Below are 25,881 nucleotides of genomic sequence, written 5' to 3'. Positions count from 1 at the left end.
ACGAACCCAGTTTCTAAACCTGATTCTTCTGCTCAGTTGTAATGTTTATAACTTGGACTCCCTTGAGATTTTTGTACCTGCTTAGAATGTTTTAAACCTTGGAATGATTCTTCTTTGTGGATTTATCTGTGCAACATGGCAATCATAGTTCCAAGCTATCTCATAAGGCTGCTGTTGAGATCTTCAGAGTGTTGATTCTATCTTCCTGGTGCCTCAGAAGTGTGAAATGGTAGCAGGCGTGTGGTATGTGTCCTGAGACTATCTGGGCCCTTTCTCTCTACTGAGCTTTGTTTATTTTTTATTCAAGTATAGTTGATTTACAATGTTGTATTAGTTTCTGCTGTACAGCAGTGACTCAGTTATACACATATATACATTCTTTTTTTATATTCTTTTCCATTATGGTTTATCACAGGATATTGAGTATAGTTCCCTGTGCTATCCATTAGGACCTTGTTGTTTATCCATTCTAAATGTAATAGTTTGCATCTACCAACCCCAAACTCCCAGTCCATCCCTCTCCCTCCCCTCTGTCCCCTTGGCAACTACAAGTCTGTTCTCTATGCCTATGAGTCTGTTTCTGTTTTGTAGATAGGTTCAGTTGTGCCGTATTTTAGATTCCACATATAAGTGCTATCATAAGGTATTTGTCTTTCTCTTTCTGACTTACTTCACTTAGTATGATAATCTCAAGTTGCATCCATGTTGCTGCAAATGGCATTATTTTGTTCTTTTTTATGGCTGAGTAGTATTCCATTGTATATATGTACCACATCTACTTAATCCATTCATCTGTTGATGGACATTTAGGTTGTTTCCATGTTTTGACTATTGTGAACAGTGCTGCTATGAACATAGGGGTGCATGTATCTTTTTGAATTATAGTTTTGTGTGATATATTCCCAGGAGTGGCATTGCTGGATCATATGGCAATTCTATTTTTAGTTTTCTGAGGAACCTCCATACTGTTTTCCATAGTGGCTGTACCAACTTACATTCCCACCAACAATGTAGGAGGGTTCCCTTTTCTCCACACCGTCTCCAACCTTTGTTATTTGTAGACTTTTAATGATGGCCTTTCTGACCAGTGTGAGGTGGTGCCTCATTGTAGGTTTGATTTGCATTTCTCTAATATCTGTTGAGATCTTAGTTGACAGATTGATCAACTTGCTCAAGTTAGTGATATTATCTCTTAGGTGATGTACTGTGTCATCCTACACAGCATCCCCATTTTACAGGAGGAGAAGTAAAGACGGCAGAAGGAGCAAGGCTAGAACCCCTTCCTTCTACACTGTAAATTCAGGCAGGGGTCTGTATACCTCTTAATGGTTAGTTTTCTGAAGAGCTTCACCTTGAAGGATAATCAATCAGAAGCTTAAATATGCATGTATCCTGTGGCTTCTTTTGAGATTGGCTTGCAGTAAAGCCCTTGGGTTACTTATACCAGAAAAAGGCACACAGAATGAATGTGTGATGTAAATGCTCACATTGTAGTTCCCATGCAATAGCAAAAGTCTATGCTTGTGGTTCCATTATAGCATCTAAATGTTTATATGATTGCAACTTAAAATTTGGTTGCTTCGCAGCTCCTACATGGGAGTTGAATTAACTTCAACGCACTTGACCAAAGCTGCTTCTTTTTCTACAGTTTTTGGGAGGTTTTGTTATTGACATTAACCACGTAGGTGGTAGTTGGTTTTTGTTTTTTTTTTTCCGGTACGCGGGCCTCTCACTCTTGTGGCCTCTCCCGCTGCGGAGCACAGGCTACGGACGCGCAGGCTCAGCGGCCATGGCTCACGGGCCCAGCCGCTCCGTGGCATGTGGGATCCTCCCGGACCGGGACACGAACCCGCGTCCGCTGCATCGGCAGGCAGACTCTCAACCTCTGTGCCACCAGGGAAGCCCCGGTGGTAGTTGTTTTAAAGGACTCTTAGCCACACATACTGTATAGGTCATTAAAAAAATAATTAGGAGTTAATTTTTAATAATGTCCGTTTGGTGGCTACAAATTAACATGTTTTAAAGCCCCTGTGATTTGACCCCTGTTCATCATATCCTGCTGTTCATTGGTGGTGACCAGCAGAGCGAATGAGATTCCTACGTACTGCTGTGTTTCACAGCTCGTTACTCTAGGGGAGTTGGTCTCACTTTTTTTTTTTTTTCAAAACATGTGGGTGGACATAAAATTTATCAGCAGGCAAATCCGAGAGGAACTAACTTTATTACAAGTATCCTTTTAGACTTGAAAGATCCCTCAGCTAGTTAATTAACTTTGTACATCGTATATGTGGTTTTCATTCCAAAGCTTTTTGCGTAATGCTGTGAGAAGGCTCTGCTTGATGAAGCAAAGTAGTCCAGGTTGTTTTATTTATGTATATCCCCCTCTAGTCTAATGCTTTTATTTTCCTCTCCATATTCTTTCAAACTCCCTCCCCTTCTTATGCACAATGTAAATACGCAAATTATTACTTGTCATCAGCAGCCTTAGTGATTTTAGAAATGATCATGTGGTTACACTGCATATTTTTGCATTGATGAGTGTGCTTCTTTGGCAAACATGGTTGAGATTTTTTGAAGAAGGCTCGCAGCTCTGACCCCCAGATGATGAGACTTTGTGACTAAGGTCTGAGAGAGTTGACCACAAAGGAGGCCAGAAGACCTGAGAGCTGGGTCCAGAGGTGGCTGGCAGGAAGAAGATTCTAACCCAGGAAAGCAGCTTCTGGGAGTGCGAAGTGAGGTACTGGCGTAAAGGGGAGGGACCACACATCTAACTGCCCCAAGGCTCCTGCTAGCATCATTGCTGGGGGACATGTAAGGCTGCAGCCTCTCTTAGGTGGGGAGAAGAGAAGCCTCCCTTGGTGGGCATGTGCTGAAGAAGGGTGTTACTGTGAAGAGAGAGGTGATGGGTGCTCAGTGATTTTTCTGTCCCAGCGCAGGTGTGCCAAGGACCACTGTGCTGGTCACAGGTGCGGCAAGGTAGGAGGCTAGGGAAGGGGGAGAATGCTGGCCGGGAGTGGATTTGAGAGGTTGGGAGGACAAAGGCTTGTGTTGCTCTGTATGTGAGCACAAGCATGTGTGCTCTTAGACATCCATCAACAGCCCAGAAATTGGTTGCCATTCAGTTCTCAAACAAATGGCTAGTTATTAAGCTGCAAACTGCTATCTCTGTTAGGAAATATTCAATTCCAGCTATTAGCCCTGAGGGTTAAAGAGGCCCCCTCCTTCCTGTCTGCTTTGCTCTGTCCCCAAACAATGCTTTGATGTGCATGGTGCTCCTAATGGAAGATAAGTCATCAATTAACTCAACCAGAAGGTTCAACTGAAAACAGACTTTTCAAAGAGGGGATTATCTCTGAGTAGTTAACCACTGATTGACGTTATCTGTCTGGGATATATTCTTATACCAAGGCTTAATCTCCACCTATATAACAAAGGTGCAAAAGTATTCTAGTTATTCGGTTTGTTTTTAAAGTCACTCTAGAAATTGGGTCTTAGATCACTGAGGCTGGGGTAGAGGTGACCATATTTTCCTTTCCAAACAAGTTACCATTTTAATTCCTTCAGGTATTGGTCCTGATACCATTAAATTGCTAGGGCTTTTTCTTTTTGTTTTTTTGTTTGTTTTCTTTTTTACAAAATAGAAGCAGAGCCATCTATTTTTATAATAATATTAGCAATATTGTGAATTTAGACATAATGCAGATGAAGCATATCTGTAATTGTGGTTGGGATTTGCAAGTCAAAACAAGGCTTTTTTTTTTTTCTCCCCCAGATACTTTCAAATTCTGACAAACTCTGGTGTTAATTTACATACAGCTTTTCAGGAAAATATCAATTGAATAAAATTAATCTATTTCACTGTTATTTTTCATTGTGGCTTTAGCTTTCTAGCATGCTTATGAGACCAAAAAGGGGCTATAAAAAAGTAATTATCAAACATTTAGAAAGTAAAATAGGGCAGTCACGGCCACTATCCTGATACAATCAATAATTATTTTATTCTCTTCTAGTCTTTTTTCCCCGTATGTTTGCTACAAAGATATAATCCATCTACCTAGAATCTGCTTTCAACTTCATTAGCCTCACAGAATGTTGCAAAAATGATACCCCCTACTGCTTAGTGGGTACAGAGTTTCTGTTTGAGGCGATGAAAAAATTTTAGAAATAGATTGTGGTGATGGTTGCACAACATTGTGAATGTAATTAACGGCCACTGCCTTGTACCCTTAAAATGGTAAAAAATGGCAACTTTTATGTTATATATATTTTACCACAATAAAAAAAAAGTATATGAAAGATATGCCCCCGATTGCTTTTTTTTTTTCCTTTTTGAGAACTAAAGCATTGACAGATTTCGGAGTTTATAATGCTGGGAGAAAATTTGAGTGTGGAGTTTATTTTTCACAGACGTCAAAAACTACAACTTTTCAGTACTACTTAGGGTTTGCCATAAGCCTGTAATTTGGAGGAAAATTTTCAGCAGTGAGGTGGCACGTTATTATAACACCAGAAATCTTGGAGGTTGAGAGGTCTTGTTTCAGGCTGAGGTAGTTAAAGCCCTCGCAGGGACACAAAGCCTCTGAGGGCAGTGCTGACAGCCCTTGATGGACACGGACTGAGTGTGAGGTTCACAGACTCAGGTGAGGGGAGCCCTGCCCTCAGGGAGCTCCAACGATGACAGGGCAAGTCCTCTAGAAGGATGTGGAGATGTGACAGAGCAGTTCATTCTGCTGGGCTGTTTCTCTCACCCGGAGACTTGGGATGGAGTGGGGAGCAGGTTGGACCTGGGCTTTGGGGGAAGCTGAGGGAGGGAGGGAAGGGCCAGGGAGGAGAGGCCAGCGAGGGGATAGACTTAGGAAAGTAGGTCAAGCTTGGGCAGGGCGGCAGATCCTTAATTCCGGATTCATGAGTGTCTATTAGAAAATCGTCCAAGCGACATTTATTGAAGGCCTAGTTGTGCTGAGCTTTGGTGGAGGAAGGGAGACCCAGAGCAAACCATAGGGGCACCCATGATCTGGAGCACCCATTGGGTGGGGTTCAGATCACAGACTGGGGACATCTTTCTGGACCACACACCTGACTTCCTCTGCCCCTGGGACCTACGTTCCCAGCAGTGGTTGTTGTGGTGCATTTATATTCCTGAATCCTTAAATATTGCAAAGATAGATCCAGGCTTACAAAGAGGAAGGCAAGCTGGATGTGTGAACCTAACCGGGCTCAATGTTTTAAACATGTCATATTCTCTCAGCTTATTCTTTTGTGTTCATATCCCACCTCTGAAATTAATTGGCCTAATACATGATTTGTTAAACATGAATTAGAGAGTGAAATCGAGAAGTGATTTTATTTTTTTTATTTTAAAGCGTTAATTTTTAAAATTAATTTATTTCATTTTATTTATTTTTGGCTGTGTTGGGTCTTCATTGCTGTGTGTGGGCTTTCTCTAGTTGTGGCGAGCAGGGGCTACTCTTCGTCGCGGTGCACAGGCTTCTCATTGCGGTGGCCTCTCTTGTTGCGGAGCGTGGGCTCTAGGCGTGCAGGCTTCAGTAGTTGTGGCACCTGGGCTTCAGTAGTTGTGACTTGCGGGCTCTAGAGCGCAGGCTCAGTAGTTGTGGCGCACAGGCTTAAGTTGCTCTGCGGCACGTGGGATCTTCCCAGACCAGGGCTCGAACCCATGTCCCCTGCATTGGCAGGCGGATTCTTAACCACTGTGCCATCAGGGAAGCCCCAAGAAGTGATTTTAAAGAATGCTTTTCATAACACAGGCTCAACCAGGTTCCTGAAAGGAATATATGCTCACTTAGTGATTTCAGCATTACATGGTGACATTGAGGGAGGCTGACTTGGTGGGGAACCCTTGGCGCCACCGCAGTTTTTGCAAGTAAAACCTTGCCCCCTCTCCCTTCCCAATCCCCTTAAAGGCCACGTGCCTTGCCAAGATGAGATACAGGAGTTTTAACCCCTGCACCGATTCTGAGGTTCAGCTTGAAATCACCAACACGGGAGCATGGCTTGGCGTTACATTTTTTCACTTTGCATAGGATATGCTCAGAAAAACTAAGGGGAAAAAAATGGGAGATTGAGTGTTTTAGAATACAACAAAGCAACATCTTGGCTCAAGGCAACCTTTTTGTTCCAGGAGCTTTCTAGCGCCTCACGGCTTGAGATGTTTGTTGGTTGTGTTTCCTCCGCATTGAACCTCCCCCCAACCCCAAACCCAGCCCCTGTTATTTCCTTTTCTTGGATCCCCACCTTCTGCCCTGCTTGCTTGGGGAGGGGTCCATGTCCGGAGTGGACTGGCTGCTCTCAGATCCCTGCTATTGTTGTCCAAACTGTGTACAAGACAAAGAGACATTCTTGGGAGTAGCCAGACATTATCTAGAGAATTCCAACCACTCTGCTGAAGAGAAAGTCACTCACCTTGAGCCTTTAGAGGAGAAACCCAGGCATCTGAAGTAGGGGCAGAGGGCAGACACAGCTTGTTAAGACTATAGCTGAGAGGCTTCCCTGGTGGTCCAGTGGTTAAGAATCCACCTGCCAACGCAGGGGACACGGGTTCGAGTCCTGGTCTGGGAAGATCCCACATGCTGTGGAGCAACTAAGCCCGTGTGCCACAACTACTGAGCCTGCGAGCCACAACTACTGAAGCCCACGTGCTTAGAGCCCATGCTCCAAAACAAGAGAAGCCACCACAATGAGAAGCCCGTGCACGGCAACAAAGAGTAGCCCCCGCTCTCTGCAACTAGAGAGAGCCCACGCGCAGCAACGAAGACCCAACACAGCCAAAAATAAATAAATACATTTATAAATAAATAAATTTATAAAAAATTATTTTAAAAAAAGGCTATATCTGAGACATACCTAAGAACCCAAAGTGAATTCTTAGATTCAGTGAGCTGTGGCACATCCTATATCTTGGGAAAGCAAAAAGGATGTCAATATTTGCTTCTTTATAGTGGACTTAGGAGAGGCTGACAAGCCAGGGCTTAGATCTCAGCTCTGTTACTTACTTGCTTTGTGTCCTTGGGCAAATTATTTAAGCTCTGAGCCTCAATGTCTTTATCTGCAAAATAGGGATTATACCCTACTTCAGGGTATTGCTGCGTGGATCTATTGAGATAACGTATATAGAGGGCATAGTGGAATGCCTAGACATTGTAATGTTCAATGAATAATTGTGACATTGTCATCCATATCATCTCTATTTCCTGTAAAGGAAACTGACACACAGCTAAGGCAGAGAGCTCATGGGAAGGTTCTAGGATTCATTTAGAGTATGTGGTAAGGTAGAAAAAGAATCTCGGGGCTAATCTTTCTCTTTTTTTTAAAGATTAAAAAAAATTATTTATTAATTTATTTATTTTTGGCTGCGTTGGGTCTTCGTTGCTGCCCGTGGGCTTTCTCTAGTCGTGGCGAGCGGGGGCTACTCTTCATTGCGGTGCGCGGGCTTCTCACTGCGGTAGAGCACAGGCTCTAGGACCACGGGCTTCAGTAGTTGTGACTCGCAGGCTCAGTAGTTGTGGCTTGCGGGCTCTAGAGCTCAGGCTCAGTAGTTGTGGCGCATGGGCTTAGTTGCTCCATGGCATGTAGGATCTTCCCAGACCAGGGCTCGAACCCATGTCTCCCGCATTGGCAGGCGGATTCTTAACCACTGCGCCACCAGGTAAGCCCCAAGGGGCTAATATTTCTTGTTCGATAAGTCCAGTTGTTCCAGCTTCTACAAGAGGCAAGATGGTAGTTAAAGGCCCTGAGACAGGCAGCTTCACCATTTACTGCTGCATATCTTGGGGCAAATCACTTAACGGTCTCTGAGTCTCAGTTTTCTCAGCAGTATAATAGAGCTGTCAAGAGCCCTGGCCTCTTAGGTGGGTTTTGAGGAATAACTCTGTATGCATTCAGATTGCTTAGTCCCATGCCTGGCATATCATAAATGCTCAGTATAGGGCTATGGTCATTCGATCATCAACCTCAGCCGCCACCGGAGGTCTCTGGGCCCCCACGTGCCTTCCCCTGTTTGACAGGTGCATACGCATTGCCAGCTCCAGGACTCTGCAGCTTCAGTCTTTGCAAACTGGCTTCACTGGTCACCAGCATCCACGTGTGCTTCTGCCTTGCAGCCGTGCTGCCTGGGGATGCCCTGATGCCACACGTATCCCTTTGTTCTCCCCAGTTTGTCCATGAGTTTTCAAAAGCGCAAATACCATGTGGCCACCTACTTGATGAAGCTTGAAAATCCTATTATTAGCCTTTTGCCAGAGGACAGAGCAAGAATGACCTGCCTTCTGTTGAGGGTCTCCCCTGCCCCGGGCAGGAAACTAGCTGCTTTCACGTGTTGTCTCTTAGGGAATCTTCATAACAGCCTTAGAAGGGAGGTGTATTTGTTTCCCTTTGCTGCCGTCACCAGTTACCATGAATTTAATGGCTTAAAACAGTAGAAATTTATTCTCTCACAGTTCAGGAGGCCAGAAATCCAAAATCAGGGATGGCAGGGTTGATTCCTTCTGGAGGCTCTGAGCGACAATCTGGTCCATGTCTCCGCCTGGCTTCTGGGGTCGCCAGCAATCCTTGGCACCTCTTAGCTTGTAGATGAATCACTCCACTTTCCGTCTCTGTCTTCACGCGGAGTTCTCCTTTGTATGCATCTCTGTGTGACCTTTCTTCTTATCAGGACACCACACCTGTCATTGGACTGAGGGCTCACCCTCATCCCATATGATCTCATCTTAACAATTACATCTACAAAGACCCGATTTCCGGATAAGGTCATCTTCTGAGGTTCCCGGTGGATGTGGATTCTGGAGGCGAGACTATTCAGCCCTCTACGATAATGATTATACCCCTTTAACATATGAGTGACCTGAGTTTCAGAGAGGAGAAAATCCCTTACGTAGCATCACACGGTCACTTTGTGACACCAGAGGATTCAAACCCTGACCTTCTTTTCTCTAGACTCGAGTTCTTCCCATTGGATCACCTTACCACTCATAAATAAATGGAGAATAAAAGAAGGGTCTAAAAACCATGGCAGCAAACTGGTGAGCAGCAGTCAGCCACCAGATCAAAGGGGGCCTCGGGAGGGTAAACAGGATGAACAGAGGCTATGCAAGTGAATGGTGCCCCCCCCCCCCCCCCCCCGCTTCTTCTTTTGTTGCTGGTTCTCAGACTTTATCCTGTTTCCATAATCAGTATAACTTGTTGGTTTTCAACCACAGTGCTTGCTCCTGGGATTCCACAACCCAGCAGAGAGATTCCTCAGAAATGAGATCTGAAGTGGTGGTCGGGTTCCCTTGGCATTAAGCAAAAGGAAGGAGCACATTCCTTTGTGCAAAGCCAAGTGCCCTCCGTGACTCCCCGTGGCCTGTCTTACTGCCGGCTGTTTATCATGCATCCCCTTGCAGAGGTTCCTTCCTGGCATTCAGAGCCACAAAAGCAGTGGCCAGAAGCAGGTGACCAGCCCTTAGCTGCCCTCATATCCAGGCCGCCCAAAGTTGTGGTCCAGCAGAGCTGGCCCGGGGCCAGACTGGGAAAGCACAGAGCTGTGGGCAAAAGAGGGGTCATATCACATGCTCTCCCTGTTTCTGACTAAAGCACAAGACTAGAGCAGAATCAGAACCAGGTCAGGGTCAGGTCCTCCGTGTCAAGGGCAAGTTTCTCTTGGTTTAAACCTCAAACGCGACGCTGTCTGCAACCAGGCTCAGAATCCCATGAAGTCAGTGGCATCAGATTGCTGCATGAGGTGGGGGTCAGAAGATTTGAGTGGGTCTGGCTTGAGCTTTTCAAAGTGCTCCTTGGCTGCCTGCTGCACCCTGCTCTTCATCAGGCCAGTGTCCCCAGCCCATGTCCTGATCCCTTAGTCCTGGCAGAGCAGGACACTCAGGTCAATCATCTGGACTTACCTGGGGTCCTCTCTTCCTGCCCGTGCAAGTCAGAGTGAATTGGATCAGAGGTCTGTTTGCTGCACAGTCTGCCTTCACATAGGACTTTGTGCTTTTGAAGAAATTTAAGAAAGGCTGTTCGTGAGTTTTCAGAGTGGCCGGCAGTTCACAGTGACACTGATGTGCATGATATGATGAGACCTGTTGTGTGGATGGAACCTTCTCGAGCCTTCCACTGGTTCCCCTGCAATCCATAGGTACTGATTCAATAGGATCAGACCTCTTTCCCATTGGTAAGTGGTAGATCCTTTTGTTGAGTTTTCTTAGAGCTCACCAGGTATTTCATGGAAAGAGAACCTTTGATTGTTGGGTTTTCCTTTCTTCTTCAGAATTGTGAGTGTTGTCTTGGGGAAGCGAAGCCTGGCTGTATAACACCTCTTGCCTTTGAGCAGAGAAGAGCTTGGTGGGTGAACTGTAAGAGGACCTGGCTCCATGCTAAGTCCTCGTGCTGATCTCAGATGCTCAGGCCCGGCCTGAGGGCTGGGAACTGGGTGACGGGGAGTGAGGTAGGGAGGATCCCAAGGCAGAAATGGCACTTGGGCCCAGGGTTTAGGATTGCCTCCCAGAGTTATCATGCGTCCCCACCCTCCCAGCGCTCAATTGAAACATTAATGAGATGTGTGCTTTTGCTTACAGAGGACTAGATTTAGCAAACCCAAAATACTGTCTTTACAACTCGACTCAAAGCTTTAAAATAACTACTAGAATAAAAAATTGATTAAAATTCACTGAGTTCCTGTTTGTGTATGTGTCCACCTGTCTGTCTGTCTTACAGGTGGATGGGGAGGCATCTAGGTTGACTCCACTGCACAATTAAATTGAATGGAGCAAAAAAAAAAAAAAAAAGACTTGTTTAGAATAATAAATCAAATCAGCCTCCAATTCTTGTTCTCTGCTTGACTAATCAGAGCTTGGAAAACGTTTTAATGGGGTTTTCCTATGACATATCCTGTCTGTGACATAGTTCATGAAATTCTGTGACATTTGACTCCCAAAGAGGAATTTGGTTACTCACAGAGTGTTTCACAACATTTCTGGGAATAGGCAGCTCATGGAAGGAAAATATTCATCTGTAACAGTGAGTCAATTACATATCTTTGATGAAAAAGGAAGATTGTGTCATCTCACAATTGTGTAGTATGGTCGGCTCCTAAAAGTATGATATTACAGCAAGAAAGCACAACTTCCTTGAGGGAAGGTCATATTTGAAACACTTGTTCATCATGGCTGAGTAAAGGATTCCCTACTCACCATGGAGACGGAAATTGGAGATTGAGAGGTGTTGCAATACCTACCAAGTAGACAAGATGGTCTTTTTTAAGTCTGTGTATTTAAAGCTCAAATTTGTAACATTTATTGATGCGTGCTTACTTTCAAAGATTACTTTTCCAATTATAAAAGTAATACATGCTCAATAATACATACCTTTGTAAAATGAAAGTGATACGTTCCACGTCAGCTTTTCATTCTGCCTTCAGCATTGAGTTCCCCCATTCTCTAGGGTTAACCCGTTAATATATTAATGTGATCCTTGGCTTTGAGACAGTGATTTAATCTTCTCTAATCTCTCGTGATGCCATATTTCCTTTTAGTTCTTTCCCATCTCACTTTTCATATTTTTATGTACTTAATTTTTTTTCACAAGTTAATACATGCACATGGTTGAAAATTCAAAAGGTGTAGAAAGGAACACAGTGAAGAGAAGTTTAGTACCTCATATGTCCAGTCCGCCCCATTCCAGAGAAAACCATTGTTGTCAGTTTCACATTTATCCTTTCAGGCGTAGTCTATGGATATTGTGTGTGTGTGTGTGTGTGTGTGTAATATATATTGTATATATGTGTGTGTATATGTGTGTATATATATACACACATATACACACACATATATGCAATATATATTACATACACATTATACACACCTAGAAACTAATAAAAAATTATGTATATAAGACTAGATATTCACATTCCTTTTTTGTTAACAACTAAAGTAGCATGGTGTATATACTGTCCTGTACCACTTGTCACTTAACAGTAGATCTTTGAGATTGTCCTATACCAGTTCTCATAGAGCTGGGAGCTGTACTATCCTCTTAAAGGTTGCATATACTATTGCATTTTATGAATAGTCCAGTCCACTAATGGGTTATTTGTAGTCTTTTATTATTGCAAGCAATGTGCCATTAGAGACCTTTCGATATAGGTCATTTTATACACATGCCACTATACCTGAGAATAAATTCTTGGAAGTAGAATTACTGGGTCAAAGACATTGCATATTTTAAAGTTGGATACATATGCCTAATTGCCATGCAACTTCATGGAGTTGGATAAGGGTACCTCTTTCCTCCCATTCTGATAACTAATTTTCTTGGTGGAAAACTTATCTCATAATTTAGTTTTGCTTTTCTTTTATATGAGTGGGATTGGGAATCTTTTTGTATGTCCAAGAATAATTTATGTATTTTGTGTGTGTCAACTGTTTTCCATGTCTTTTGTCCATTTTTGTGTTTGGTTTGTTGGTCTTTTTCCTACTGGTTTGTAAGAATTCTAGATATACCATGAATATTAACCTTTGTGATATGAGTTACAAATATATTCTGTTTATTTCTATTTTAGCCACCATTCACTGAGTCCTTTTACTGTAGGACAAATCCCCCTACTGGTCATTGTACTTCACGTCAGCTCCGTAAGGCAGTAGTAGTTTTATATCCTTTTTACAGAGAGGGAGAGGTCCAGGTCTGTTGGATACCAAAGCCCCTTCTTAACCAGAACTCTGTACCCCTGTATACACAATATATTAATATAGCATCATTCCAGGTTGCCATGCAATTTTGAAAATATGCTTTCTAAAGGTTCCATAGCATTCCATCAGTTCGGCCAATTGCAGTTTCCAGGTGCTGATTTTTATGACTACACATTTTCATTGGCTGCAGGTTTTTACTGTTCTAGACAAGATTGCAATCAGTGCATTTCTTAAAGCTTTGTGTCCGTGAAGCACCATAATGGCACCAGTATTCCTGCAGAAGATAAGGGTATAGTGTCTGAGGCAGCAAGCAGAGGGACCTTTTGAGTCTGTGATCCTCGATGGAGGGACCCACAACAGACTCAGAGTGGAGATGGGGTGCGTGTCAGGCCCTGCATCGGGGCCCTGTATTGGCAATCAGACCCTTTCCCTTACAAGGTCACCACCAGCTTCATCTGGTTCTGGAATGAAGCATACCATATATTACGATTCCAGATTCTCCTCCCTTCTAAAGCCTTCTTTTTGAGCAGTATCAGAGGCAGAGGGTACACTGGGAGACTGCAGGGTACAGTGGGAAGGGAAGGGCTTGGAAGTTGGTGAACAATTTCTTTCTCTGTAGAATAATGTTTCTTACAGGAATAAATGCGATCGTGGTGTGTGACATAGCTGGGGGTTCCAAACATCCTCGTGTGTTCTTCCCATCCCTGCTCTTTGGCTTTCAGGGTCCTGAGCACCTGGGAGGTGCTGCTGAGTCTAGATTTCCTGCAGCCTTTTAAGGGAAGTCACTATTCTCTTCCCTTCTCATCCATTTTCCCTCAATAAATTAAGGGCTGGTTATGTCTTAGTTTCCCACACTTCACTCCAATTGGAGATTCTTTCAGGTAAACAAGCTCTTATTTTATTTTATCTTTTTTTTTTTTTTTTTTTTTTTGCGGTACGCGGGCCTCTCACTGTTGTGGCCTCTCCCGCCGTGGAACACAGGCTCCGGATGCGCAGGCTCAGTGGCCATGGCTCATGGGCCCAGCCGCTCCGCGGCACATGGGATCTTCCCGGACCGGGGCACGAACCCGCGTCCCCTGCATCGGCAGGCGGACTCTCAACCACTGCGCCACCAGGGAAGCCCTGGGTAGGACCATTTTAGAAGGCAGTCCCTCCACCGTGCCTGCTTGCATTTAGTTCCTTGTGATCTCAGCAGATCCATTTTGGAACGTTCTATCACGCTAATGGTACATAAATGGGATGGCTCCATTTAGCACAATAAACTCCTTCCACTAAAGAGATAAAGTTCTGACAAGGGGAATGTCTAAGACGGAATGGAGTTCCTTCCCGGAACCCTTGAAATGTCTCTTGGCAAAAACATCAAGCAATTTCAAAGGAAGCAGCTGTCCCCATTTGCTGGCTGGCTTTTTCTCAACTCTGCCTGCATCGTTACCAGACTCAGAACTACCCTGGGCTTCCCCTCTGCCCAAGGTTCATGCTAACATCACGGAAAGACAAAGGTCAGGAGCAGAAAGCAGGTGCATTTGGGGGGTTCACCTAGTTTGGCTCTCTTATTTTACAGACCAGAAAACTAAGACCCCCCAAAAAAGCCTGGCCTTCCCAGGGTCAGGGAGAAACAGGCACGTGGTTTCACAGACAGTCTGTCGCTGCCTGGCATTTGCTTTTTAATTTTTCCCTTTTGATCCTTCGCATACTTCCTGGATCTGCTCTGTCCTAAACTGCCCAGGATGCCTTCCAGGGGCAGAGCCCTGCCCTGTGGGTGGGATTCCTGGCTTCCAGCCAGACCTCTGTTCCTGACCAGCTGTGTGACCCTGAAGAGGCTCCTTAGGCTGGGGCCCGCCCCTCGGTGGCATGGGTGAGAATCCCCACCTTGCAGCTGGTGAAGGGAGCACAGAGAGAAGGCATGTGAGGGTGTGTGACCCAGACTGGCCCCCAGGAAGTGGGCAGTGGACCTTCACTGCGGGATGATCATAGTAGCACTGATGACCTTCCCACCCCAGCTGCTAGGTCCTCACAAACTGCACTTTGCTTCCCAGCCAAGCAAGTTTCCCAATGACTTCCTTTCTCCCAGTGCAAGGCACCCTCAGAAACCAAAGCAGATCAGGCTACAGCAGCCCGAGAATTAAACTGGCAGTACACAGTTGTTTTCGTAAACTCCGAAAAACACCCCAAGCTCAGAGCCAAGAGGGAGGAGGAAGGATGCACAGCCTCGACATATAGGTGCTGCCGCATTCCGCTCTGCTCCTGACCGTAGGGAGACCCCCCACCGCCAGCCAATGCGGGTGGCTCAGTTCATGCTTTTGCAGCCTCCATCTAGCTTACCAGTTGAATTTCTCCCTCTGCCTCTGAGGATAAACCACTGTTCTGGGGCAAGTCACTGTGACTTTGCCACAGAGCGTTCTTCCTAATTCCATCATATTTTTGCAGCCGGAGGGAGGGGGGCGTGTGCGTACGAATATGAGTGATGAGTATGCATGTGTGTGTGTGCACGTGTGTGTCCGTGTGTATGTGTGAGCGTGTGTATTGGTTTGCTAGGCCTGCCGTGGCAGCGTCCCACAAATTGGGTGGCTTAAGCAACAGAACTTTATGGTCGCACGGTTTGGAAGCAAGACGTGTCAAACCAAGGTGTCGTCGGTGGAGTTGGCTCTGTCCGAGGGCCGTAGGAAGGGACGTTCCAGCCCCTCTTCTTAGCTGATGGACCCCTGACTTCTCTCGCGGCCTTTTCACGTTCCTTCTAGGTACGCCTCTGTGTCTAAATTTCCCCTTTTTATGAGGACATTAGTCACATTGGATTAGGACCCACCTGAATGACACCACTTGACTTGATGACCTCTCCTCTGTAGAGACCTTATCTCCAAACAAGGTCCCCTTCTGAGGTACTGTGTGTTAGGACTTCAACTTATGAAGTTGGGGTGGGGGGGACCCAACTCACCTCATAACAATGTGCACGTATGTATAGGTGTGTGTGTGCGTGTATGTGTAGTAAACTGTGACACCTCGGACTCCAGTCAGAAGTGTGCCTATTGCTTAGATAATAGTACTTTAAGAGCACATACAATTTCCTCTTTTGCGAACAGGGCAGATTTAAAACAAGTTTTTACACACCTCCTCATGGGGGCAGAGGGGCAGGTGTGATCATGTAGCAGGTCCTGGGTACCACTCTTGCCTCTTACCTTTTCATGGAGGGCCCTGCTCGCTTTATCATTCCTGAGCAGAGCAGTGCCACCCTGGGTGTGTGATTTCCCCTCCTCATTTTACTTTAGACCGTTAAGTAGTATCTTGAAATGCCTTTGGCCCTACAGCAGAACATTCCGATTATTCCAAAGGGCGGCGTAACTTAAGAGTTTCCGTAGTGTAGCGCTCCCTGGTGACTTGGTGTCACCCAGTCACTGAGAAACTCCTGGATATTTCTAAATAAATTTCAGCTCGTTAACAATGTCGCTTGGATGTTGTAAATAGTTGTAAAGTATAGTATACATTTAACTTCCTTTTCAAAAGAGCCTGCCTGGGCTCCATGCACTCTGATGACTCCTTCCCAGACTTGTGTTTCCGGGAGAGTCACAGGGGGTCTGCGACGCTGTGCTGCCACCGTCTTTGAGCTGCTCGCCTGCTTCACCAGGATAAACTGGTCCCAAACTGACCCCAAATAGATTGGCCCACAGGACCATGGTTGGCATTTGTCCTCCTCCTTCTATTCAGTTTACTGTGAATCTCAGTTCTCTTTGTCCTTTCTAAAATCTTACTGAAGAAAATGAGTTCTGCATGGCCTTGGAATTCTGATTGGCTTTCCATTCAGCCAAAATCCTAAATTATGCCCAAGACTTTCCAGGTCAACCCAGAGTTCCGGGGGATCAGGTGGGTGGAGCCTCGTCCACCCTGGGACAGCTCTGGGAACCAGTCATCAACATGCCGTGACCCTTAGTATGTGGTGCTGGGGGTCTGATTCTATGACGAAAGAGTGAGGGATATATTTGTGGCGTTTATGTCTCCCCAGGGCACATGGGGGTCTGTTTTCTTTGTGGCAGAAGATACTAGTTAGCCCTGAGAAAGGAAAAACCACTTCCCCCAGAGATTCCTTGAAATTAGAGCACTCATCCCTGTCTTCAAATTCTGTCCCACTTCAGCGTGGGACACAATGTAACCATTTAAAATATATCTGACCACCACCATCAAAGGACATAAAAAGTGCTTGTGAGATAATGTGAAGTGAAAAAAGTTGGCTACAAATTGCATATAGTGTGGTCTCAACTCTATTAAATACATGTTTCCAAAAAGGAGACTGCATGAATGCAGTAAACCATTAGCTGCTTTCCTCTGTGTGGAGTGAGGATGAGTAACTTTGATTTTCCAAATTTTCTGCAGTGAGCATTTATTATTTTACACACACATACAGAAGCTGTCCTAAAAAGTTCACTTAACTGGATGAAGTCCATTTAACTGGATCTTCGGGATCCGTCAGGTTTTTCTTGCTGCTTTTAGCATCACCAGGATATTAATTCCCTACCTGCCCAAGGCCCATCTCTGACTTTCCAAGAAGACAGCCCTAACTGGTTCATCTCAGCACCACTAAGCTCCCACCTGCCCACGCAGCCCTGGGCGCCAGGCGTGAACGAGAGCTGTTTTTGGCTGGCCGGCTGCTGCCCTCCAGGCTCGGGCCAGCTAGGGAGGGGCCAGGTCTCTTTGAAGGGGGTTAAAGTCCTCCTCTGTGTGAATGGCCTTTGAGGGAGCAGAAGGAGGGCCATCTGTGACTCCACAGTCTTCTGTCAGGAGGCTCAGAAGGAGTTTGTCCAGCTTGAGCTGGGCGCAGGATACTGCCTGGAAAAAGAGGCGATTCTGACCGGGGACATGTGAAGGTGGGCACTCCGGGCAGGGTGAGCCGAGTCTGCTGACCTAGCTTATGGTCCTTTGCTTTCTAATCTGGAAGGAGAGGGTTCCCTTGTGAGGCCAGAGTCTTTGTGGAGGAGGGACTCAGAGTGGGGACTTCGGGGCTACGCTGTGGATGCCTTTCCTGCTGGAGAGTGTGGGCAGCTGGGCTCAGACTGGAGACTTGCTTCTCTTCTTGCTAAGCTTGTCAGACTCCCAGCTTTCATGCTAAAGGGCAGAGCGGGAGCTCCCCACCACACATACAGTGCAGGCAAAGATGCAAAGATGCAGGCTCCGGACGCACAGGCCCAGTGGCCATAGCTCACGGGCCCAGCCACTCCGCGGCATGTGGGATCTTCCCGGACCGGGGCACGAACCCGTGTCCCCTGCATCGGCAGGCGGACCCCCAACCACTGCGCCACCAGGGAAGCCTGCACACATCATCTTTGCCAGATAATGCTTTGAAGATGGTGCATGAGTGTGTGTGTGTGTGTCCTTTTCCGCAGCAGAACCAAGTGACGTAGCTGTTCTGGTGATGGGTTTTCTTGTTATCACCTTGTATGTAGTTAATCTACAAGCCCTTGTTGTAGAACTTGCCACATTCATGGAGTGGCCTGGGGCTTCTGGGGGAACGTGTGTGCCTGTCTCCTGTGGGACCCAGGGCCATAGGAAGAGAAGCTCGTCAGCTCTGTTCCTAAGTACAGACTCATCTGTGGATGAAGAGTTAATCTCAAAAGCCTCTGGCACGGTTTTCTCTTTTCTCCTGGCTCTGCCTCCACATAGTGGATTTTTCCCGGGTCCACGGTGGAGCCCAGCTTTTGCTCTCTGCCATTACTGGTTGTCCGGGCATGAATCCAAGATCCTGAACTATTTTAAAACCAAGAAGGACACAGCTAAGTTATAAAGAACTGAAGCCAGGCTTGCTTTTGCTTTCAGCAGAATCAGTTACCCCAGAAATTTCAGGCTGTGGAAGCCAGAGTTCCCTCTGTGGCCTTGACCTTGGTTTATTCTGGAGGTGGGGACTGTCCCGTAAAATAGCTTCACAGTGAAAAGGGCCTTTGGTGGGAAGAGCATCTTAGGACTCCTTGACAGAGCCTGGGGTGTACCGCATCGAGGAAGAAGCGAAACTTGCCTTTCTTGGAGCTGAAATGAGGCATCTCTCCTCATCTAGGGGAAACCCTGAAATCTCCCAGTGGTTCTCAATCCCTTTGGTAGGGAACGGATCTCCAAATTACTGAAAGAAACAAGCTTTTCACCAGCGGCTGCAGAAAAGGCAGCAGCTTCCTTCCTCACCTCCTCCCATCACACCTCCATCACACACACCCTCTTTAGTTTCTTTCAGAGAGAGCCTAAGCTGTAAACGTGTTCATCAGACCACACCTTAACAGTTTCCACATGTGCAGCCTCACGTCTGAGCCACTGACTTTTCAGTGGATGCTTTTAATAGGGCAGGCGGTGGTGCTGGGGAGTCTCCCGTATGTTACAAAGGGACCACTTCTTCACCAGGATCGTGAGTGAGTCAAGACATAGGCCAGCCTTGTTTCCAGTGGAAGGGGTTTCCAGAAGTGTTTTCACCCCATCGTCAGCAAGCCTGTACCTGAGGCCTAAGCCAGAGGGAATGGCAGGAGGGTGATTGTTGTGTTGACCAATACCACAGAAGCTCGCAGAAAGAAGGGCTGGGCCTGTAAGAAGAACAGGAAGGTCTTTTTAAACTTTTTTAATAATCTTTTTTTAAAATTTATTTATGTTATTTTTGGCTGTGTTGGGTCTTTGTTGCTGCTCGTGGGGTGTCTCTAGTTGAGGCGAGCGGGGGCTACTCTTCACTGCGGTGCGTGGGCTTCTCATTGCGGTGGCTTCTCTTGTTGTGAACCACGGGCTCTAGGTGTGTGGGCTTCAGTAGTCGTGGCTCACGGGCTCAGTAGTTGTGGCTCGCCGGCTCTCGAGCGCAGGCTCAGTAGTTATGGCGCACGGGCTTAGTTGCTCCGTGGCATGTGGGATCTTCCCGGACCAGGGTGTGAACCTGTGTCCCCTGCATTGGCAGGCGGACTCCCAGCCACTGCACCACCAGGGAAGCCCAGGAAGCTCTTTTTAGAACCGTCTGAGTCACATTTAGTGGTAATGGCTTCATGGCAGGAGGAAGGAAACCCCAGAGATGTTGTTAGTGTCATCCCCCTTTATTGAGGGTCATGTCATTATCCCTGAGCCCGTCTGGTCTAATTTTAGCTTTAACTACCCCAGAGTGCTGGGGGTTTTAGGTCTGCCTCTCATCAGCCAGGAAGGGTCTCTGGCCTCCTTGGGGAGTGGCCCACCTCCCTGCTTCCCACGATCAACACCAGCCTTTGGTTCTACAGGCCGGAAGAAGCTCTGCTGGGGAGGGGGAAGGAAGTTCTGCCTGCGGCTGGAATGTGGCCCAGGTTATCACTGGGGTCACTCCCCTCCACTTCCTGGCCCAGAGGCCCAAAGCCCAACAAAGGAAGCAAGGCATCCTCAGACATTCCCACTCTCTGTGCCTTCACAGGGGTGGGTGGAAGGGACCACTCAGAGTCCCAGCGGCTTCTCTAGTAGGGGTGGGGGTGGGGGGAGCCACAGGCCAGCTGCTGAGGAACGCTGGCGCTCCCAGCCTCCTTCATACAGTCTTTTCAGCCTACACCATCTGCCACCCTGAAGAGGGTGGGAAATTTCTTTCCAGTTATGTTGTATTAGTCCGTCTGCCTGTGCTGTATGCTATCTTTATGTGAATCTGTCTTCTCTCCTTCCAAGGCTGTAAGTCCCTTGCTGCAGTGTGGGGACCACCCCAGAGTCCTAGGGACCTCCCATGGCCCCAGCACAGGGCTTGTCACTCTACAGGTTCTCAGGACACGCCTCTCCTTGCAGGAATGCACTTTGACCTTTTCAGCCTCTGTGCTCCCTTTCCACACTCCTTGGGTTCCCTTGGTCTGTGGAGTCCGTCTCACCCAGACCTCCCGACCGTGGCTTTACCCCGTCCCTCCAAGGCTGGTGAAGTTCAGCAGACCCGTGCGGGCATCTTGCAGGTGTCTAAGCATCACCCCCCTGCCAGGTTGCACCTTCTCCTCCCATCTGCCTTCATGATGGAAACTTCAGCCAGAAAATAGAAGAGTCCTGCACGAACCTTCCTAGAGACAGCCATGCATGGCCTGTGGAACACGGCAGTTGTGCCCTAAAAACTCGAGTTAGGAAAGAGAGGGAGAACAAGAAAGAAAAACAGAGATACCCTCTGGTTTGACAGCTACAAGGACGTTTTCTTTCATAGCCGTGCCCCTGTTCGTAGGCCAAGGATGAGTTTGTATTTTTGGTGGAACTTAAAAATAACTGGATTAAAGGGTCAGGTCACCTGTTACCTAGGGAGACACATTTCTAATTTAAATATTGTGGCTTTTAGTAGGAAGTAATCTGGGTTATTCAGAGCAGAGAAACCTGCTCGTGCAGCAGGCGCCTGACGTTTGAATCATTTGGGTCACACGGTGCATTTAGGCTAGGAGACTGGGAAGTTGGTGACAGACATTGTCAAGAGCAGGGTAGGGAGGTTGGGAAGAGGCAAACGGCAGACACGTGAAGTGAGCAGAAGCTTCTGCTTCTCGCTTGACCTTGTAGCGAAGGACACCTTTCTGGAGTCTCCCTGGGCCCAGCCAGACCTGCTAAGGAAAATGCATTTCCTTCCAGTTCTTTCTATGCGTGATGCACCTAGCTGCGGGCCCAGGTACCGCACACTGCCGTCCATGACCTAAGCCGGGCAGGCGTCAGGGCCCTGATGTGTTTTCCGGGCAAATCAAACAGGCTTCTAGAATCCCACCTGTGCTGCTGACTCTGGTGCTGGGGAGGAGTTGCAGCCTTGTCCATTGCCATGACTGGGATGTGAGATTTAGTATTTTGCCTCTGGGGTGTCATCAGAGGAAGAAGAGGCCCCCCCTTCAGAGGCCAAATTCCCAGAACGAGCAAGAGGCCAGCACCTCCATTTCTAGCCGGAGGGTCCTGCAGGTGGAGCAGAAGGTAGGAACTGAAGCTACGTCTCCAGGGAATCTTGTCTCTTGTCCATTCTGAATAAGGAGGGAAAGGGGTCCTCGACTTCTGAAGCCAAATTGTGAATCGTACGTGACTTCTACAGATTGAAGTGTGCAAACCATCAGCCGGAAAGCCGAGTAAATGCTCTTCAGATCCATCCACCTTCTTAAGACTTCCCTTGTCGTTCTGGAAGCTTCCAGTCATTGAGAATACCTTTTGCGATACTGGGATAGAATTAGGAAGAACTGGCCTTCAAGTCTTGGCTGTGCCACTTACTAGCCAGGGGACACTGGGAAGTCTCTCGAGTTCTCTGAACCTTTTATTCTCACCTTAATTATGCCCATTAGCAAAAGCCTCAGGGGCCTTTGGGAGTTAGAGCTAAACTCCGGGAGGAAGGCGGGCTCCTGTGGAAGGTGGGATTTCTGATTAGATCCTGGATGAACACTCTTAGCGTATATACTCCGGATTAGGATGGCTGTCTGCTCCTGGAATGTAATTTAAACTGATTTCAGACACACACAGCTATCTTACATTGTGTCTGCTTGAGTATTTTAAAGTAAATGGTAGACATCCTGACCAGCTGTTAGCTATTCTGGGAAGCCAGGAGGCCGGCAGGTATCACGTGCCAGATTGTTAGGGCTCCACGTGGAGGGTTAGCTGGGGCCATCCAAGGATCTCCCACCCGCCCCTTAGCACCCTGGTTTTTCTCTGACCTTCGAAAACCCAGTTTGCTGGTTCTTTCATTATCTTCCTGCTTTTTGCATTGGGGCCTAGTCTATTTCAGAAAAGACTTAAAAATCCATTTAATGAATGCATTTTGTCTGAATCTGGAATCAAGCTTACCTCATCTGAAACACAGAGAAAATTCTGGTCTTCTCTTCAAAGGGAGCAATAAGTATTTGTTGGTTTAAACGTGACATCATTTAATGACGTCAAACGCAGACTCTTGCCAGATCCTCGCACGGTGGGGATCCCAGCCCACTTTCATTCGCCTGGTATAGTTACAGCGGCTTTGATCACATCAGGTCATCCTGCACGAAGGTAAATTCTTCCTGCTGAGACAGAACTCAGGAATTTGCTCGTTGGTTATAATTGTTCCCTAACTTTACAAAAACTCAGGAACTCTGAGGCAGGACTGTAAGTCAGCAATGCGGAGTTGTTTGCCTCTGTAAGGACTTCTACCCTGATGAGGGTTCAGAGCTGCTGCTTCCTGAGGTGGATGGAACCGAGAGTCAGTAAGAATTTTCTGAATTAGTGGAAAGGAGCTGGGGCCCCATGTAACTAACAGGAAGGAGAGCCTCTTTCCTGTTTATACCCTCCAGTGTCTAGATTTTTTTTTTTTAAGGTATTGGAAAGGAATCGCCTCAGATTACACTGGGACTCCAAACTTTGCCTGTAATTAGCATTTTTAAAATATTTGACACATCGCACACACAACTCATCATTTCTGACTCAGGGATAAAGTTAGTTTTCTTGACACTGCAAAAATGCACCATCAAATGCTCTTCTCAGATATTTAAACTTTTGAATTGGGACAGTTGTTGCTAGTTCAGAAAGTATCCTTGGAAAAAGTTGATACCGTTTTTTCAGTTCTTAAAAAAAAAGCCGTAGGGCATCAGCTCCTCCAGCGTCCAACACTGGGACTGTTAAGCATCCAGGAGAAAGGGACAGTGCTGACAAAGTGTTCTCCGGGATGCTGTGGCGATAGGCTCAGTTACTCCAATCTCTGTGATCAGCAACAAGACATTAACATAGGCAAGTTTTTCGCTTCACCTGACCAGACTAAGTAAACCCCAAAATAGCCTTACAGCTTCCTAGGAAGTATGGGAAATCCAGTGTTTGTTAAGAAAAAGGGTGTTGTCTCCTGGAATTTATTGTTGCCGTTAATTGCGCCATGCCCTACAGAACAAGCCTCCTGCATTTTTAATGAATGAATCAATGACTAAATGATCTATAGAATTAATTATTTGCCTTTTAGCTTCTTTTAACGTTACATTGCCCTCTTTCCTCTCATGTCAGCTATTGAAAAGTGTTCTCCATTTCAGTAGAACAATGATTTTTAACCATATTTCAATTCAGCAGCTTCCTACTGTTTTCCTGTTCCACCTCCACCCCCCCCCCCCAAAAAAAGCCAAAAGAGATAGAAGGAAAGCTCTATTATTCCCATGAAGAATATTAGCAGAGAATCATTGGCCAAATGAGGCCGGGGGTTGGGGAGTGGTTCAGTAGTCTGACTTCACCATAGCAATACCGTGTCTCTTTTTGTTGGTCAGCTTATTCCATTAATAACTTTCCATGGAGTAGGCTAATTTTGACCTAGGTTTTCTTGAAGACTGAATGACAGCCAGTAAGTTTTAGGCATTCAAATTTCCTGTAATTCTTTTTTTTTTTTTTTGCGGTACGCGGGCCTCTCACCGTTGTGGCCTCTCCCGTTGCGGAGCACAGGCTCCGGACGCGCAGGCTCAGCGGCCATGGCTCACGGGCCCAGCCGCTCCGCGGCATGTGGGATCTTCCCGGACTGGGGCACGAACCCGTGTCCCCTGCATCGGCAGGCGATTCTCAACCACTGCGCCACCAGGGAAGCCCTCCTGTAATTCTTGAATGACGTAGAAGTTACTGAATCTCCTTACGAAAAGAAAGTTTAGTTAACTTTTTTGAAAGGACAGTAGCAACATTTTTGCCATGCCTCTTTAGTTCATTCTAAAGACAAAAGAGCCACTAGTTAACACTGGTCAAAAATGAAGTAAAAACAAAATAAAGAGAGTGGAAGTTATAAATATTAAGTACCAGACTTTGACAAAGGCCAGATCAAGGCTGGAAGATCCTTTGAGACCAGAAGGTGCTGACAAAGAAGTAATATTCATTACTGTTGCCTAGTTCTAAGGAAGGAATTTATATTACTTGATTGATTTTAAGTCTAAAGAGGAATGTGGGGAACACAGTGAAGGAAACCCCCAGTTCATGGGTAACCTTCCAGTTCACGGATGACCATGAGAGTTTTTCAACATTCTGACAGCAATGCAGAGCACATAGCATGAACTTCCACATTGTTCTAGATATTACGAACAAATCCATAACTGTTCACTTTCCTTGAAAGGATTTTTAAATTAATCCCCTGAGAATCATCCTAAGGTGGTGTTTTAATATTATATTCTAAGCCTTTAACAATGTTTAAATTTAAATAAAGGAAAATTATACCGTATTGCAGTTTTGCATTGTGTTAAGTCAGTAATACCAGGCACCCTCTAGACCTGAGACTTGAAACAGAGCTGATAAAAGTGTTAGTGAAATCCTTGAGGGGAACTCAAATGAAGCTCACAACCTACCGCTGAATTATCTGAGACAAACCGGAGTCCTTTGGTCTGAGAAAAAAAAATATATCCTGGAGTTTGAAAATTAATCTTAACTAATGCCAAATAAAGTGACATGGGATTGATAACTGATGAAAAATATGATGCAATTTAAAACATTAAGAAAATACAGTTTTTTATTTAAACACAAAATTGGAGCTGTCACATACAGAGCATTTTAGGAACTAGATGGGAGGGGCCACCATCCACTAGCTCTTCACTCCTTAACCAAGGAGCATTGTTTTGAGAACAGAACTGTGTGGTCAGTGGCTTTGGTTCTGTGTTTATAATGCACGTGGTCAATTACAGCCATGGCAGTGTGGCACTGAAGCTCTTAAGGGGCCGATGAAGAGATCTACTGTTTTCCAATATTTTATTTTGGAAAAAATTTTCAAAAAGTTTCCTGTCTACAGAATAATTGCATTACATCTTTCTGAGAATCATGTTTTCCAGATTTGTTCCTGCCAAACGACCTTCTTTTTATAGCTGGGGACATACAAATAATTCTCTTACATTTCTGCAGAAATTTGCTATGAAATTTTTTGAAAAATTCGGATACAATTGCTATATAATCTCTTCCACTTTAGAAATTATTATTTTTTTTTTTTTGGCAGCACGTGGGCCTCTCACTGTTGTGGCCTCTCCTGTTGCGGAGCACAGGCTCTGGACGCGCAGGCTTAGCGGCCATGGCTCATGGGCCTAGCTGCTCTGCGGCGTGTGGGATCTTCCCGGGCTGGGGCACGAACTCGTGTCCCCTGCATTGGCAGGTGGACTCTCAACCACTGTGCCACCAGGGAAGCCCCACTTTAGAAATTATTTGAGCAATATCATCAGATGATCCAAATCCTAATTTACTTTAAAAAATATTTATTTATTTTATTTATTATTTATTTAGGCTGCACTGGGTCTTAGTCGCGGCACTCGGGATCTTTGTTGCGGCATGTTTAGTTGCAGCACGTGGGATTTTT

The 25,881-nt window shown here is 46.0% G+C and overlaps 1 protein-coding gene across 7 annotated transcripts in view; it reads left to right on the top strand.

Annotated features, from left to right (window-relative positions):
• Positions 1 to 25,881, top strand: part of PALM2AKAP2 (PALM2 and AKAP2 fusion) — a 646,508-nt gene that overhangs the window by 586,124 nt on the left and 34,503 nt on the right. The gene's annotated exons all lie outside the window — the stretch shown is intronic.

The sequence above is a fragment of the Pseudorca crassidens genome, chromosome 7 (assembly GCF_039906515.1).
Source record: "Pseudorca crassidens isolate mPseCra1 chromosome 7, mPseCra1.hap1, whole genome shotgun sequence".
In the NCBI taxonomy this organism is placed as follows: Eukaryota; Metazoa; Chordata; class Mammalia; order Artiodactyla; family Delphinidae; genus Pseudorca; species Pseudorca crassidens.
This window is presented reverse-complemented; position numbering and strand designations above follow the sequence as displayed.